The 17932-nt window shown below is 45.2% G+C and overlaps 1 pseudogene across 1 annotated transcript in view; it reads left to right on the top strand.

The window, feature by feature from the left end:
* LOC144138027 (fatty acid synthase-like) overlaps nt 1-17932 on the top strand; it is a 64913-nt pseudogene that overhangs the window by 12910 nt on the left and 34071 nt on the right. Inside the window, exons 6-13 of the transcript XR_013315804.1 lie at nt 1837-2070; nt 4737-5038; nt 6103-6492; nt 8800-8989; nt 11428-11657; nt 15310-15513; nt 16573-16827; nt 17035-17251. The product of XR_013315804.1 is annotated as a fatty acid synthase-like (transcript). The remainder of the gene's footprint in view (nt 1-1836; nt 2071-4736; nt 5039-6102; nt 6493-8799; nt 8990-11427; nt 11658-15309; nt 15514-16572; nt 16828-17034; nt 17252-17932) is intronic.

The raw sequence follows: 17932 nt of genomic DNA on the forward strand, positions 1-17932 counted from the left end.
TACCTACAATATCCCAGAAAATGCGGCCTCTCCCTATACATCCCAACAGTGATCAAGGTTAAACCCCCTACAGTTACAAGCGTGGACATTGTTAGAACCTCACTCAAATTAAAAATAGCGACAGCTTAAATATAGATGCCAAGTTGCAAAAAAAAACTAAGCCCCATTCATAAGACACAGTTCGTCCTTACGCGAACATGTGTCTCGTGCAAAGTGAATGACAGCAAAAGTTCAACATCCAAACGGCTTCGGCCGTATCGAAGTGGCGCTATCAAAACATCTGCTTCATCACACGAGAGACGCGGTTTCACTGCTGACCTCAGAAAGCGTTTTCTTCTTCAGGCCCGTCGTTAACCTTCGCTTATCACCACCACCGTTCTGTAAATCCATAGTGTAAAGTTGGCTTTTTTGCAGGGATATATGTAGTGACATCGGACGCCATCACTGGGACCTAGAAAGCTTCGATGTAGTACACCACTTTCGTAGTCGGGGGTTTGACGGCATACCGTCTGGTCAGGAAACATGCTTGAAATAGTTTACTGGTCACTGACCAAACTCAAAATATACAAATGACGTTTCGGGAGCACTACGGCTTCCTTGTTTTACTGGTCACTGACCAAAGTCAAAATATACAAATGACGTTTCGTGAGCACTACGGCTCCCGCAGTGCTCCCGAAACGCCATTTGAATATTTTGACTATGTTCAGTGACCAGTAAAACAAGAGAACCGTAGTTTCGGGAAGCACTGTGGCTCCTGTAGTGCTCCCGAAATATCATTTGTATATTTTGACTTTGGTCAGTGACCAGTAAAACAAGGGAATCAGAGTTTCGGGAAGCACTGTGGCTCCGGTAGTGCTCCTGAAACGTCATTTGAATATTTTGACTTTGTTCAGTGACCAGTAAAACAAGGGAGCCGTAGTGCTCCGGAAACGTCATTTGTATATTTTGACTTTGGTCAGTGACAAGTAAAGCTTTTCAAACGCGACTTTCGAGCAGAGCAAAATCACAAATCTCGATGGTCATCAAAAACTGTACTCATCGTGGGAAACAAATTTTAGTACGTGCGTTAGCAGAAATACTATAAACTTTTACATGTGTAAATTTAAAAAGAGCTCCATGAAAAGTAGGACTTTTGCTTTCTTATATCTGATGTGTGCCACTGATGTGTTTGCTTCTGATGTTTATGCCCAGTGGTTGTACTTGTTATTCGTCGTTGTTTAAACAGAAACTTTGTTTCATATAGTTTCTCAGCCATTTTATGAAGCTGTTTGTGCATTAATGCTGCAAAGAACGTTTCTGGCCATTGTGTACTTTTTTTCCGCCTTTGTGCTGCACGGTAAAACTACGCCTTAACCTGCGAAGCTGTCCTCGCAAATTTTTCAGCTACCCCTTGAAAAAATAAGATGCAAAGTGTATTATAATTGGCTTCTGTCTAATCACATTTACGGTGACTGGGAAATCAAAAATTGGATGAGATGAGACAAGACATTTGAAATCAAGAAGTCGAAAAAGAGTAAATAACACAAGATAATTGTTTGAATGACCAATAATTACACATTGAAAAAGACCGTGAAAAGTCGACGTAATTAGGCCACTTGACCGGCCCTCAAATCCGCCTTTGAAATGTGAGGAAAAGAGTAGTGTTATTTGAAACTATACACACAGAATCTTTCACTAGATAAACTTCTGCCATTTTCGTAATACACCTAACCGGGGGGCTCATTCTTTTTTTTCTCCTCAGTTTACTTGTTCGTTGCGGCACGGTGAGACACAATTAAAATTCGCATCGTTTAGAACACGTCGATTGAGGCATCGTGTACCTGTTACATCTCGCAGGGATCACATACCCGTCAGGAAATGCGCGGGAGAAGCTTTTACGTGAGGCCTACGCAGAGGCCAATGTTGACCCGCACGACGTTTGCTATGTCGAGGTCCATGGTACAGGAACTAAAAAGGGTGATCCTGAAGAGGTTGGCGCCATCAGCCGTTTCTTTTGCCAGTCGCCGCGTGAAAGGCCGCTTATGATCGGCTCCGTCAAAAGCAACGTTGGACATGCCGAAGGGGCTTCAGGTAAGTGGTATTCGCACTACAAATCTGCTCCATTTTTCTGATGTCGCCTAGCAGATGGCGAGCGGTCGCCGAGCTCCGCCGCAGCGTAAGTGATTGCGAGTTTCCGCTGCCCCACTCGCTTTCGTTAAGTTGCAATCATGAACCGGACACGCCATGCAGCATCTATTTTCTCGTTGTGACTGTGGCTGTTACGTGTATTTGTCGGGGCGGGCACCCTGGCGATTCAAAAAGAGGTGCAGAGCGGAGACAGACGGCGACGATGGGACGGGACGAGACTAGGCCCCCAGCGAGTTTTGGCGAACTCCCCGATTTCGAGGAAACAACTTTTCTTGCACTACGGAAATATCTCGGCTGCGATTGCGCTCTCGATCTGCCACGGGAACATGATTTTGTTGCTGCCGATCTGCCATTGGAACGTGTTGGATCCAAACGGAGCAAAAAATTTGTTCTGAAAGTTGATTGATTCAGTGATTGATTGATTGTGGGGGTTTAACTCGCCGACGCAACGCAGGTGATGAGGCGCGCCGTAGTGGAGGGCTCCGGAGTAATTTTGACCAACTGGGGATATTTAACGTGCGCCGAAATCTCGTACACACGGGCGTTTTTGCTTTTAGCCTCCATCAGAAAAGCGGCCGCCGCGGCCGGGAATCGAACCCGCGACCTCGTGCTCAGCAGCACAACGACTTAACCACTGAGCCACCCCGGCGGGTTGCTCTGATTAGTGCTTCGGATCTGCCATTGGAATTCAACATGAATTTCCTTGTCACAGATGAAAAGTGCACTCTGCTTCACTCCACCGTGGACATTTGCTACGTTACAGCCAAGAAGAAGACGTAGAGTGTGTCTGTCTTCGTTATCGCGGCAGCTCAGTCTTTGTAAACACAACACTTAATACATTTACTTTAACGTTACCTACGTAACAATATCTAGCAGAGCTAACCCAAGGATTTTTTTATGTGCGCACCTACTGTGGTGGCTCACTGGCTAAGACGTTATGCTGCTGATTCCAGAGACGCCGGCTCCGACTACTTTTATGATGGAGGCAAAATGCGGAAACGCAGGTGTGTAGAGATTTCGGGGCACGTTAAAGATACACAGGTAATCGAAATTATTTCAGTGTCGTCCAACACCTCGCGCCTCATGACCCAGGTGTGGCGTCGACGCGTTAAAGCTCGCGTTCGATCAATCAATTGATCGCTTGTGTGAGCAAAAACCCAAATGCAAGCGAATGACGTTCATTTTGAATCGCAGACGCAATCAGTAGAAATGTAACAGATATTTCTACCATAGTATATGGCATGCTCGGATCGCTTCTGATACGGCTGGAACGAGAGGTGATGGCTAACCAAACTCCTCTAACCAAACAAGCACGGAATTACCACAATGTTCATCTTGAGCTGGTATCAGCATGTCCCTTTGCTTTTGCATCCGCTCTTCATTCTGCTGATGGGTGAATTCACCACGGGTTTGCTGATTGGCGACGACTTTGTCCGCAATTGCGTATTTGTGCGTGTATGAGAGCGTGTGCAGGCCCTGGTTCCTGTGTGGTATGCACATTTGCGTTCGCGCATGTCTCAACATGGGAGTGTTGCGTGTATAGCTGCGTGCCCTGATTTTTACTCATTACTGCCCTCGTGTTTTAATTCTGCTAGGACTGTGGCCCTTGGTCCTTTGTGAAGTAGGGTCACCTCCTTATCAACAGATCATGGGCTTTATCGATCCCTAAATCATAACTACTCCCCCCTCTCCCGACCAGGCCAGAGGGTAATGCTTGTTTAAAACATTTATTCTTTAATTCATTCCAGTCTTTCCACATTCTGTGGCAGTGCGTTCACGCGTGTATGTGCTTCCGCGCGCACCCCTGTGAGTTCATGCTTGGTCGTATCTGCTTCCGGAAACAGAATTGTACCCATCAGCTGTACTCCTACCTATAAACGTTTACTTTATCTTTCTTGTCAGACACATTAGGGCAAAGTTACTCCCCACACACTTTAACTCAAGCGTGGTTATATCCAATAGTCCTGGTTTTCGTTTTTGTTCGTTTTCATTTCTCTGCATGTAACATTTTCACCTTGTGCTTCTCAAAAGATGTTAATTCTAGAAAAGCCTGACTAGGGGCTTTGGTTTCTGCAAATGGTTTTCTGTTCAGATCGGTTAGGATGTTTTGCTGCTCTCCAAGCTCAGCTGATAAAAAATGATAGTGCCCTAAACGCCCGTAGAATGGCTTCAATTTGACTTCACATCCTTTAAGACGCCTTGTCGCTCGCTAGGTCTTATGGCTATTACGGCTCACTTCGGCGCTTTATATGTTAGCAAAAAACAACAACGAACCTTCCTAGCGAATTCAAGCGCAGCCCTAATTCTAGCACTGGCTTGTGGGATAAATTCTCACACCGTCTACACATTAAGAAATAATTATAAATGCGTATATACAATGTGCACTGATATTTGCAGTTATATTCGGTACATGAGGCGAGCCCAAATACTGATCTGGAAACGTTGGAAAGCAAAATGCACCTGTCACTTCTTCACGAACGTACATCACAATTTGAAGGATGTCGGCTTATCCTTAGTGCCGACTTATCCCGATCACCTAACTGCTGTCTACAAACTTACGTTTTCTAAAACAATGGCTTGAAAGTAACCTTGCTTCTTTTCAACTTCAGGAATCTGCTCTATGGCGAAAGTAATTCTCGCAATGGAAACAGGAACCATTGCTGGCGACATACACTTTGTGGAACCCAACCCAAACATTTCGTCCCTGTTTGATGGCACCATCGAGGTGGTGGACCGCAACAAGCCTTTGCCAGGTGCATTTGTAGGAATCAATGCATCTGGCTTCGGAGGCACTAACGTTCACACCATCCTGCAAGCGCACTCAGGACCACACGTCAAAAGCCTCCCATGTCTTAAGCCTGGCCTTCCCAGGCTTGTACTTATGGCAGGAAGGAATGCAGATGCACTGGCTGTAAGTATGCGCTAAGCCATGCGCGTTCTTGCCGGAAACTTGCTTTGAGGTGACCTTTTAGTTTGGTAGAATATTTCTCATATGATGTTGGCCTTTGTGCTGACCCGAATTTTTATCCAACAGGAACATATTACATAAATAATTCCAAGCCGCACGATTTTATATATTATTTTATGTGTTAACCTCTCATGGTAAAGAGGTATAAGTGCAGAACACTGTGCTTCGCCCACAGTGAGCTTGAAAACATCACTGCATACTATCGTGGATTACGACCGGAAACACATGAAAAACGAGGTTTCTTTCTGTAGTTTTTGTGCTCTATTCTAGAAGGACGTAAGTGCATGAATACATCCAAAGAAAATTACAAAAATGGCTGCGGCACAGCTCAGCTAACCCTGGATATGCAGAGGGAATGCTTGGCTTGCGAATGCTTGGCTTGGTGAAGTCTTGGTTTTACCTGATGAACCTTTGATCCAGCGGTAATTTTTATACTATTCGTCCAACCCCTGGCTTTTTCCACAGTCGGGGTCCCGCTTCCGGTGTTTTCCGAGCTGAACGGCTCGTCGGGCAATAGCCACGGGGGTGATCAGATACCGCTTGCCAGCGACGGTGCAAAGCCTCAATCTCCCGAGGAACGCTCAGAGTAGACGGCCCGGCACAACTCAGCTGTGGAGAGCGCATACGCCAAGCCAGCAACGGAGGCGTCAGTGATTAACGCGGTCGTTATTTGTACTTTATTGGGCAAACGCGGCCGTCGGCGCCGCTCGGTCAGCGGGACTCGGCCCGGTGAGGGAGGTGATCCGTTGCAAGGCACGGAGTTGCTGCGATCAAACGAAGGTCAAATCTACCCGGACCGCGAAACCGCTCGACGACATCAGTAGCACATTGCTTTAAAGCTGTAAAGTTATTTTGTTTATTGTTACGGTTACCATCTTCTGCTCCACAAATGTGAGCTTTTTATGCACTGCTTTTAACTATGTTTGTCCACGATACATTAGGTGCACTGCCTTCGGTACACCAATCTTGGAGGTAGCTTATGTCTCTGGAATGACTTTCTTCCGCAGAGCACGTTGGAAAGACTGCAAGTCGAAGGACCACACCCAGACTCCACGTACGCGCTTCTAAATAACGTCGGACAGCCCAACGTGAAGCAGTTTCCTTTTAGAGGATTTTCCTAGGTACCGCCCGATGAAACATCCAACGCTGCGGTCAAGGGGGCCCCCAAAGAGGTTCCATGGAAGAGGAGGCCACTTTGGTATGTCTTCACCGGGATGGGCTGCCAGTGGAACGGCATGGCTCGGCAGATGATGCAATTCGATGTGTTCGCCCGCTCGATCCACAAGTCGCACGAAGTCCTCAAGCAGTTCAACCTCGACCTGATAGGACTGGTTACCACCAAAGACTTGGGCACAGAGAGCATGGCGTCTACGTTCGTTTCCATCACCGCTTTTCAGGTACAGCATTAGAAGTACTGATTCTACTTGAATCCGTATGTGGAAAACGTGTATTGGCGTGATAGCCCGTGTAGATTCCCTTCCGAATGCAATACCTTTATTTTAAATCTGCAATAGAGACTCATTCAAAAACTCAGTGTCTCAACTTTGTGAAGATGTATGAAGACCGAAGCAGTGGTGCGAAATGTTAGGGTCGTTATAGCAGCTAATATTTATGTAATGTGCTTCTCGATAGTCCTCTATAACAACAGGTACAACCTTTTTCTGTAACCATTCTTCCAGCGTAGATGGCCAGGAAATAATTATGTAACGCTTACGACTTCACTGTGCACTAATTTTGACAAAAGCATATAATTCGGCGTAAGAGTAGAGTTGTCGTAGCATCCACTTGTCGTATAATTTTTTCAGTGTAGCCTTGGCAATACTAGATTATAGCCAGTTTTAATATTCATCCTCCTCAGTATTCACTGTGCAACACATCGTTTGGAAAAGCCAGCTCACAAAGACCAACCTAACACCGATGTTTTTTTATAGTTGGCTTCACCTCTAAACACAAACGCATTGACAAGAAGACATTTCTTCCGGGGCATTATAACCCGTACATTATCAAAATGAGAAAACCCTGGGACTATTATTTTTGATGAAGTTTTTGTATACCGGTAATCAGTTTTTGTGCGATGGGTAAACCAGTCCAGAGAGAGCGGACACTATACCAGGAGAGACAGTCGCCAAAGCCAGCCCTAGAACTGCTCCGCTATTAAAATCAGGTGCTACTACTGCAGGAGACAATATCTACTGGTGAAGTGTCCTGACTTGCCTCAAAGGCTTTGGTGAAATCACAAACAAGGTATACCAGAAGTTTTACGGGAAATGTTGTATCTTACGGAAAAAAATCATTTTTACAATTTATAAGCTTGTTTCCATGCGCTTCAATTGAAGTTAAACGAATCCAGTCACCGGCGAAAAGAATTGCACGCGTTAATAAGAACCTGGTGTGACGTCCTTCCCGAATAACCGAACTAAATCAAACTTTCAATTTTTAATGTGAAGCAACAAACTGCGCAATTTGAGACGTCTACAAAAAAGAGAAAACACAGGACAGGCGCAGGACACAGGACAGGCGCAGGACGGCCTGCGCCTGTCCTGTGTTTTCTATTTTTTGTGGCCGTCTCAAATTGCGCAGTTTTTTACTTCACGTTAACGATGCGCCAACTCGGCCACCGACAAGTCCTTCTAAAATTTCAACCACCTAAGTTGAAAAACATAGCCAAAATACGAATTCTCATTTTGGCTGAATAATAATACGTTCGGATTACCTAGGCTGGAGTCAACAGAACCCGACTGTATGGTGAAATGTTTAAGGTGATTTGTATACAAGCGATCAAAAGCTATGTACACGGCATAAATTATAAGTGGATGCTCAACAACTCAGCCAAATATCTAAGCCACAATAACAACTGAATGAAGAGAGAAAGAAACCCTACATCAGTCTATCGTGATCAAAATATAGTTTTCCTGTTTGTGTACGAACACGTAAAGCACAGTTACCACGTAAGTTATAAGTGCAGCGGTCTAAGAAGCATTCACTCCCAAACGTTCCCCATAGAATATTGAGAGGGGCCGTAGGAAGCTACCAACAAGCAATGTAGAACGTATACGCTCATTGGTACCACCTTTACACTATCATGCAAAATAAAACAGAATTGAATGCTTTGGATAGCCGAGTACCGCAATTCAAAAGCCTTGTGTCCTGCTAACTAGGTAGAAATTCCTGGCTCTCCGGTTTTGCGAGAGACAGCGAATTCCCAAACACGAACAGGGGGATGTTCTCGTCTCCGAGGTTACCATAACCGGCATAATAAGAGAGCTTCAGCTTACTGTACGTACCGTGTGTTCCGCGAGTACCGTTTGTCCCGGGACCTGATAGCGCATGCACGCGCGGGCACGGCGGGGCGGGCCGCTTCTCAGCAGAAGATATGAGCAGGCACGGCAAGGGTCGGACTCCTGTTAGCGGAACTGAGCTGCCCTACCCGGCCCAACGCCCACATGCCCAGTATGGTCCCGGTGCAAACGAACACACGGAACATACGGTACGCATGGTATGCTGAAACTCTCTATTATTAACCTCGTGACTGAACCGCAAGTCACTGTGGTTCCCGAATGCCGTTCGGTGTTTAGGAAAGAGTTTGAAGACTGGTCACTATCAACCCTTGTGCGCAAAGTAAGGCCAGTATAAAGTTTCCAGTGTGCGTGTTGAAGTATTTTTACTCGGAACAGCATCACTGATTTTGTCTTATTGCTTTGTAGGTTGCGCTCGTCGATATGCTAAACGCCGTGGGAATTAAACCAGATGGCTTTCTGGGCCACTCCATGGGTGAAATCAGCTGTGCGTACCTCGACGGAGCTCTCAGCGCAGAACAGGCCGTGCTGTGCGCATACTGGAGGGGACGCTGCACGGAACTGGGGAATATGCCCAAGGGAGCCATGGCCGTAGTCGGTAACTCAATCTTGTTCCTTCTGCTTGCACGATTGAGTGAACCGTTGTACTGGAATCATCCCATTTCTGCTTGTACATAGGAAACTAGCAAGTGCGCCATGGCTTTTTATCAGCGGAGCTGTTTTTGGTCGAATATTTTCTGGGACGAGGCGTGGTAACGCGGACGCAGCGACGTGGAAAACGCATAGCCTAGAGAGCGAGGAGCACGCGCTAAGAACACGTGCAGCGCAAAGGGTTAGCGTGCGCCAAGCGTCGTTGCACGCAGCCAAGGAGAGGAGACGAAGAGTCGGGCAGTTGGAGAGTGTGCTCCCAACAGATGGTTCGAAGAAGCGCGGAAATATAGACGAGTGGGCTTGGTGGCAGTTACAATAATGTTCGGAAAATGAGTTAAGTCGCGCCCTTTCCGGCGGAAGAAAGGCGCGCATCCGGGATCGCCAGCAAGAGTTGGCGGCAAAACTAGTTCGGCGCTGTCGAGCGAATCCAGAATTACGAGCCAGGAATACTGAAGAAATGCGAAAGAGGATAGATAATCGCTCAGCCAGACTTAGCTTGTGCAAGGCGTCTTGCTGACTTTGAGAAGTTCTATTAAGCTTAGCCTTACGATTAGGGAACGCCAAACAGCTTTGCTTTTTACATCGGAGTTCGCTACGTGCAGTCTGTGCTGTTGGTTTAATTTTTTTAGGCTGGCTATTTCAACATGAAAATTTTGGTCAGTACGTTTGTATGTGTGTATGTATGTATGTATGTATGTATGTAAGGATGGATGGATGGATGGATGGATGGATGGATGGATGGATGGATGGATGGATGGATGGATGGATGGATGGATGGATGGATGGATGGATGGATGGATGGATGGATGGATGGATGGATGGATGGATGGATGGATGGATGGATGGATGGATGGATGGTTGGATGGATGGATGGATGGATGGATGGATGGATATTTTATGTCTGTCTGTCTGTCTCTGTGTTCAGGCTTCCGGCCAAAAGTAAACGAAGTTCACAGAGCCAAAACCTTTGCGAGCCCCTAAATCTGGAAGCATCGTTCTTACTTGTCAACATCGTTAAGAAAAAAGAAAACATTCGGCATATTTGATGCCAAGCATCAATGCACAACTGCTACTAACAGGGTGCTTTTAAGTGAAAACAAATACGCAATTAAAACCCCACTTTACGCAATGAAAACCATAGGATACAAGAAGAGCTCCGAGACCATCGACCTCGTGGCCTTTTTCCGAGTTAAACAGTACCAGAATGTTGTACTAAATGGTACGAGCCTTTGAATGCAGGAAAAATGAACTGACATTAGCTAATCTCCACCGTGTTTATCGCAGGCGCTTTTAAAAAGAGGCGAAGAGCAGGAGAGGTGGGCGGGGGAGAAAAAGGAGGCATTTACGTGGCAGAAGTCCATAGTCTTTCGGCAACATTTGCAGCAAAACGAGCAGATACCAGGCGAATTTTTTTTTCACACTCAGCGTTTTTACTGCCACGTAAAGGTCACATCACTTTAACAAGGAGAGCCTGTGTTTTAATACATGCCAGCTTCCTCAGTCTGAATCAACCATTTGGGTCACTACTACAACGTTTTGTCTAAAACTCGTAGTAAAATCGATATATAAAATCTATCAGGCAATGAGTCTTGTTAAGGCGTCCCCGAATGGGAGGGGAAATGTTCGTGAGTTCCGGTACGGTCACCAGCCGATCCGCGCATTGTGAAAACTGCTACCTGAGTCGAATACCAAACAACCAAAACATTTTCTATCTCCAAACACCCTCTGTAGAAAGCAAGTTGATATAGCTTGTTTTCCAGACTAGAGTCTTGTATTTTGGTGTTGCCGAATTTTTGGAGGAATCTCTTTGTAGGCCGACAGGACATACATGTTACATTTCCGTACCATACGTACGGCAGCAGAGACAGCTGGAATGCTTTTGGACGCATGTAAGCTTTTTGAAGCCTTCACCGACCCATACTAGTTCGAGATTGAACACTTTGGACTCCTAATTATGTTTTTTTCTCTCTCTCTCAACATATTAGGAACGGCTAGCCTCGGCTGAAAAGTCGTCGGATGAAGAGCTTTTAAAACCTTTACTTTTTTATATACCTTTTAAGCCACAGAAGGGAGTTATGACGTTGATTGGCGCGTCATCGTCCAGGCTTGCTCTGGATTGCGTTTCATAGAGCGAGGTCTTCGGCATTAAATGCCTCATGCTTTACGTAGGAAATGGTACTAGAAACGAAGGTTAAACGTTTAGCTATAATACCTCGCTATGAGTCACGCAGTGCTAGGGGGCTACATATTAGGGAAATCCTGATGCCAAATACCAGTCTTGTCTTGTTTCCGTTTACGCTCAGTGATCCCCGTACTATTTCAATCACGTAAAATTTGTCAGCTGCCCTGTTTATGTGATAATAAAGCTCGAGGAAATTCTTGCAGGGCTCACCTGGAAAGAGGCTGAATCTCGCTGCGGTAGTGGAATATTTCTGGCTTGCCACAACTCCGCCGACTCTGTGACCGTATCCGGCCTTGCTGAACCCATGGAAAGGTTCCTAGGAGAGCTCAAGGCAGAGGGGGTATTCGTCTCAGCAGTGAACTGCCTGGACGTGGCCTTCCATTGCCCTCATGTGCACAGCATTGGACCGGCATTGCGAGAGACCCTCGAAAAGGTGAAGATTAACCTTGAAACGTTTGTGAGAAGAAGGAAATTTTTATTTTTGATGTCATGGAAACAGTAGTACTGTTTAATTATTGCGTTACCACAACTTACTACATGTGAAATACACTTTCTCTCAGGAACCACATATAGAGTGACGTAGAAGTGCAAATTGAGCAGCTAAAACTAAAGTGCAGAGCAAGAAGAAAATCTCAAAGCTCCAATTGGTATTAACGTGCCGAACTTCCCTTCACGGAAAAAGTGACGTACTAAACGAGGCGTGTGTATCTTTTCAAGGCCAAAGTCATTCTGAGGGTACATAAACCCGAAAAGTTTCGTCTGCCTGTCTGTTCATCGATTCAGTCGCCCGGCCAAAACTTAATGGTATTCTGACCAGAAGTATATATAGGTAGAAATTTTCTATATCACAAAATCTGGAAACATAGATTATACTTGTCAACACTGGGCAGCAAAAACCAAGAATGTGGCATACTTGAGGCAAAAGCATATTAGTAGTAATACTAATATTAATAGCCTGATTTCATCGCAAGAAAAACACGTCAACATTTGATCATACCTAGTCTTTCAAGGCTTGCCGGGCCGTATCCACAGTCAGTAGAGGCAATAAAAGCATTTAATGATGGGTAGGCAATGCAGAAAAGATTTCCCGCAGTTAAGCTCTCAGACCAAGTAGAGACGAAACAGAAAACATCTCATCGGGTGACGAGTTGAAACTGATTGGGCATAAAAAAGTCTAACGTAGCAACCAAAACGTGTATACACGCTGTATAAGGCATCGAGTATTGTGTCTGAAAGGTAGCAAAGGCACATAACTGGTCAAAAAAGAGCTGCACCAGAAGGGTTTTAACACAACCGTCTTAAAAAAAGAAGGCATCAAATGTAGGCAGATTAATATCAGTAAAGGGACCCATGTTAACAGGGATCTCCACATTGTAGGCAACGCTGAGGATAATTACTTTCAATAAGTACTTGCTTTCTGAAAAACTATCACCTACATTCACCTTCTAGTGCACAGAGTTCCATGAAATGCTATTGGGAGTGTGTACGCAGACAAATTTTCACTTTCACACAACTAGCTCAGTAAACGGTACCGCTGTTAAACGAACTAATTTTTCGGTGCGTTGAAGTTCCATTTATCGAGCGTCTACTGTACTTCTGAAACATATACATTTTGTTTATTGCGTATTTAAAATAAGGAGCTTATTATAATCAGAGTCTATAACAGTAATTGCAATTGTTTCAAAAGAATTAATCCCTTTAGCATTGAGTTAGTGAGTAGAGACGAGCACGATCCCGTGTGCATACTTAACAGACAGCCCCTTGTTGTGGCAGAACATAAATCTTTGACACACACATGGAATTACAATGGAGATACAATAGACCCTTGTGCCTCTCCTGATCACAAAAACTTTACAATTCAAGAATTTTTTTATCTTCACTGTTAGAGCCCGATTAAAAAAGTAGTTTCCTAAAAGTTACTCTAAAAGGCCATGAAACCTAAATTTCAAGCCTTTGATCAATTATAGAAAACAAAGTCGAACATTGTGCCGGCCAGGAAAAGAGCACAAGAGACGTTAATCGTATCGAAGGCAGAATATATAACGTCACAGTAGTTTGTAAAATAGCATTGCAGTTCACTTTTCTGTTCTAAATTCAAGCAGAGATTTCGAAAAGCACGTTATTTCTTTAAATGTGCTACTACTACGAAATAAGAAAAATTACCTCCCTTTCGTAAACAAAGCGCAGAGAAGCACGAAAAATTTGTCGCATCAAACCTGCGAAAAAAGTTTGTGAGAACCTTCGCAAGAAATGCGTTCAACTTTGGATAAAAATGCGCACACTTAGTCGCCAAATTTTGAAAGACCCAAATCGCAAACGAAGAAAGAATACATGCGATCATTTTCCCAGAAACGAGCGGACTCAATCTATACCAATACGTGATTAATGAGACAAAAAAATACTGTTACGCTCTATCTTCATAATCGACGCGTGTATTGTGTTATCTAGAGCCGCTCCTTTTTGGCGATTTTCAATAACCGTTTTGACACAATGTAAGCCATGCTGCACGCATGCGCCGTGTGCCCAGATATCTTATCAGATCTTTTCGGTAGGCCAAGCACTCTATAGAAAAATGCATTAGTGTTTTGACGGCACGCCTTCGGTCCTGCTAAGAAGCTTCCGCTTTATTATGTTTTTTTTAAATTGGTACAAAACAAAGCAGGATATATATGGGTCTGTAATCTGCCATTGTTTTAAAGATTTCACGTCTATGGAGCGGCTTCGGCAGGGAAATCTCGAGCTCAGCAGTAATAAACCATGCTTCAAAAAAGAATTAAGCATAAAGATGATTGCGTTGTATAATACGTTACAGCTTCACTACAGTTCAATTACGCAAACACCGTCTGTCGCTGCCGCTTTTTTGGGCTTTCAACTAAGTATAATGTCCGGCAAGTCAACACAGTTAAGGGAGGCAAGTATGCGGAAGAGGTGTTGCTGTGTGATGAACGGAGAGCTGTGGTGGGAAGCTGTCATCTGATTGCGGGTTCGGAAAATGATTTTTCAATTCATGAGCACAGTGACCGTTAACAAAGAAGTGTTTTGAAATAGTTGCATTATTCTATAGCTTTGAGGCCGAACCCAGTATACGATTAATGGTAATTCAAGTTTCCAGGAGGCAGATCCATTTTAATTGAACTACATTTATAGTACGGACATCTCGCCAACCTCAAAAAAAGGAGTTACTTTATTTCGCACAAATCTCAACAACATCCTGTATTCGGGGTTAGAAGAGCGTTGCCAGCGCGCCCGAAGCACGTCTTTTTTATATAGCTGTGGAATTTCAGTTTTTACAACAAGGACTGCTAGTTCTTCGTTTCTTTACGAGATAAGTGATATTATATAGTGCCTTTAATTAAAATACAGGGCTGCTTGATTTCCCCCATATCGATATAAAAGAACCTTTGAGATTATTGTTTTGACCTGTCAGTTCAACAATTCACAAATGGCACCACGAGTCTATAGCACGTGATGAGATTCTGAAGAGTAGATGGATCGCAAGTAGTAGAACGCGACGAAATTGCATTGACTTGAGCAAACCTCCAGCAAGACTGGAGTTAACGAGAAGTGGGGGCCGGAGAAGTGGGCGGAAAAGACAAGGCTGACATTTAAATGGCAGCGGCGGTGGTTCGACGGCACTTACAGCGAAGTGAGCACATACGCGGGCAACTTTTTTATTGTTAACCAAGATCCGAGGATACACTCGCGGGAATCCCTAAAGGTATACTAGTGTTCCATTACACTAGAGCAGATTCTCCCATTTAGCAAAAATACCAGTTTCATTTGTTTCGCGGTGTTCTGCAGTTTGAGATAGAATAACATTATATAGAGTCGTAAAATAGGAAACTAAACAAAAACAACCGTTCTTTTATCAATCAGAAAAATGGGACCACGTACTGCGAAGTGGCTAGTGAAGAGCTCGAAAAGTTTTTGCGTGAATTCTGCTATCATCTTTCAGGGGTTTTTTTTGAAGAACTATCGTTGCGCTAAAGCAAGAGGAAATCCTTTTGCTGTAGCCGAACTGGGCAAAACTTCGTATAATATAAATTCTTTTCTTGACACATCCTCTTTTTTCTCCTGCCTCAAAGGTGATTCCGGAGCCGAAGTTGCGAAGTTCTCACTGGGTCAGCACTTCTGTGACTGAGAGATGCTGGACAGAATCAATTGGCCAGCGCTGCTCTGCGGATTACCTCATCAACAACTTCCTCTCGCCAGTATTTTTCTACGAGGGCCTGCAGCACGTGCCCAGAGACGCCATTGTGATTGAGATCGCTCCCCATTCGCTTCTGCAGGTGAAAATAATTTCTCAAAGTTGTTTAAACAGAATCGTATGCATAGGTGTTAGGAAGGATTATTGTGATTGGGTCAGTGGATAGGATAGTCTTCGGAGCCCGCGATGCACAAATGAGACAGGCGCTTGAGAGGTACATAGAATACGGAGACAAACATTTATCAATACCGGACGAGTTGAGGAGTACTTCGGTACAGGGACAGGCAGAATGCGATAATAAACTCTACCATGAAGAAACAGCATCCTAAAAAATACGCAAGTTCGACGAGGACGAGAACAATACTAACAGTTCCCGGTTCAGTTTAAAGGCACGCCAGTGATAGATGAAACGTCTTATGTGGTACCGCGCGTTCAATGCGGATATGTTTGGAAAGTCCTGGTTGTCTGCGGCTATTGGTAGGTAGGCACAAAACGCCACATAGTGCAGTCCAGGCGGGCTATTGAATGCGCGGTCGACGAACAGCTAGTAGACACGGCTTCCACTGCAGTCAGGCTGGGTTTCCAGGCGTCCTCACGACGGCTTTAGGAGACCCCGCCTACCGCCTCTTGCAGGGAGTCTTCCGAACCCTTGCTTCTTCGATCCCACTCTGCTTTATCACCCAATCGCGGCCACTTTTCTTCCTCTACTCCCGTCGCTTTTTATGCCTCGGACAATTTTGGCGGTTCACTTGTGGCCAGATATCGCGCAACACGTATCCACGAAAGGCGATTATCCACGTTCGGTCACCTCATCTTCGCATTGAAGTTCCTCGTCGTCGAAGCCTGTTTGCCGCGCACACCACGGCTGTCTTCTAATTCATAGCACTCGTCTCAGCGAAACTGAAACGGCACCGTCAATAGATATAATGTTAACACTGACTTCCAGAGCAGCGAAAGCGCAATGTTCTTGTCGTTAGCTCTTCCTGGAAAGACCTGTGCTTCCGCTGCTTCGCGCGAGCACTGCTTTCCTGTGCAACATTCTAGACATGCCCTAAATATAGACAGCGTTCCCCTTCTGGCGCCGCTTAACATTTTGTGACCTAGTAGGGCAGCCATTTACTGTATGCTTGATTTCCTCCAGGGGATTCTGCGGGGAGAGTTAAGTGATGCCACATGCCTCAGACTGATGAAACGTGACTCCGACAACAGCACACTCTTCCTCAGCACACTGGGCGAGCTGCACACACTTGGTGTACAACTCGATCTGAGTTCCCTTTACCCTCCTGTGGCGTGGCCAGTTCCTCGAGGAACACCAAGCATTGCACATTATGTCAGCTGGGACCACTCGCAGAACTGGAACGTCATCGAATGGAAGGTCATGGTCAACAATGCAAAGGTGAGAAGACATCCAATAAATTCCTCAGTGCTCTGCTGGTAGTGATGGAACCCTTAAAGTGTGCATACTTCTCTCTTTTGGTGGATTTTAAATTAGCACAACCAAATGCATACAACCTATGGAGTTTCGAAAACATGCTATCAACACGCTCAAAGCACCAGACGCGCTTTGTAAACTTGCCATGAAAGAACGCTTACGCATCCACAGGCGTCCGAGGAAGTTGTAGAGGTGGACCTGACGGCGAATGAGGGAGACGCGTACCTTGCAGAGCGAGAGTTGAACTGGCAGGTGGTCTTTCCCGCTGCCGCCTACATGGTACTGGCTTGGAAGAGCTTGGCCGCACAGTGTGCGAAGCCCTTTGACGAACTGCCTGTCATCTTCGAGCATGTGACTATTCATCAGGACATCGTGTTGCCGAAGAGTGGTGAGTGAACGACTGACTGATATAGATTTCCAGCTGGCTGCATCGTTGCAAGCATAACTTAATCCGTGTTGATAGTTGTATGTTTTAGCGCTTAGAGGTAATGTGCGAGTTTTGCATCAAACGCGGTCGCCGTCGGCAGCACTGATTGTGACCGAAATATTGGCGCACGTAAAACGTCCTATAGAGCCGCACTGCGGCGTTCACAGAAGGACCCTTGATCGTAAGGCACTGCTTCAGAAAGGCGTTGCGTGTTAGAGCGTAATGTTCTCGCCGCTCGGGGGGGGGGGGGGGGGGGGGCGGCTAGCTAGTAGTGACATCAGCGCTGTGATGTAATGTGCTGTAGCCATACACGCGCGTGACTAAAGCTGCCGACGTATAAGATTACTATTCGAAGAGGGCCCTATAATGCCGCCGTGTACACAGCCTAAATGCAAAACCTAATTGTGCTCCATTATTTAAACAATAGACTCCCTCAATTGTTTTATCCTCCGGCTTGCCTTTCTTACATTTTGGACTAGTGCGTATGGCCCATTTGGTAGTGACCGTAGCCATCTTATAACAAATAGAAAAAGTACAAGGGCTCTAAAGCACCTACCAGAGTGTGTATTTGGCTAGTTGGTCGATGATCCACCGCTTATGTATATAGCAAGTACGGACAACGACAGGAAGACGTATTAAGTA

This window comes from Haemaphysalis longicornis, unplaced genomic scaffold, assembly GCF_048455015.1.
Source record: "Haemaphysalis longicornis isolate Haplotype H1 unplaced genomic scaffold, Haemaphysalis longicornis Haplotype H1 scaffold_5, whole genome shotgun sequence".
NCBI lineage: Eukaryota > Metazoa > Arthropoda > Arachnida > Ixodida > Ixodidae > Haemaphysalis > Haemaphysalis longicornis.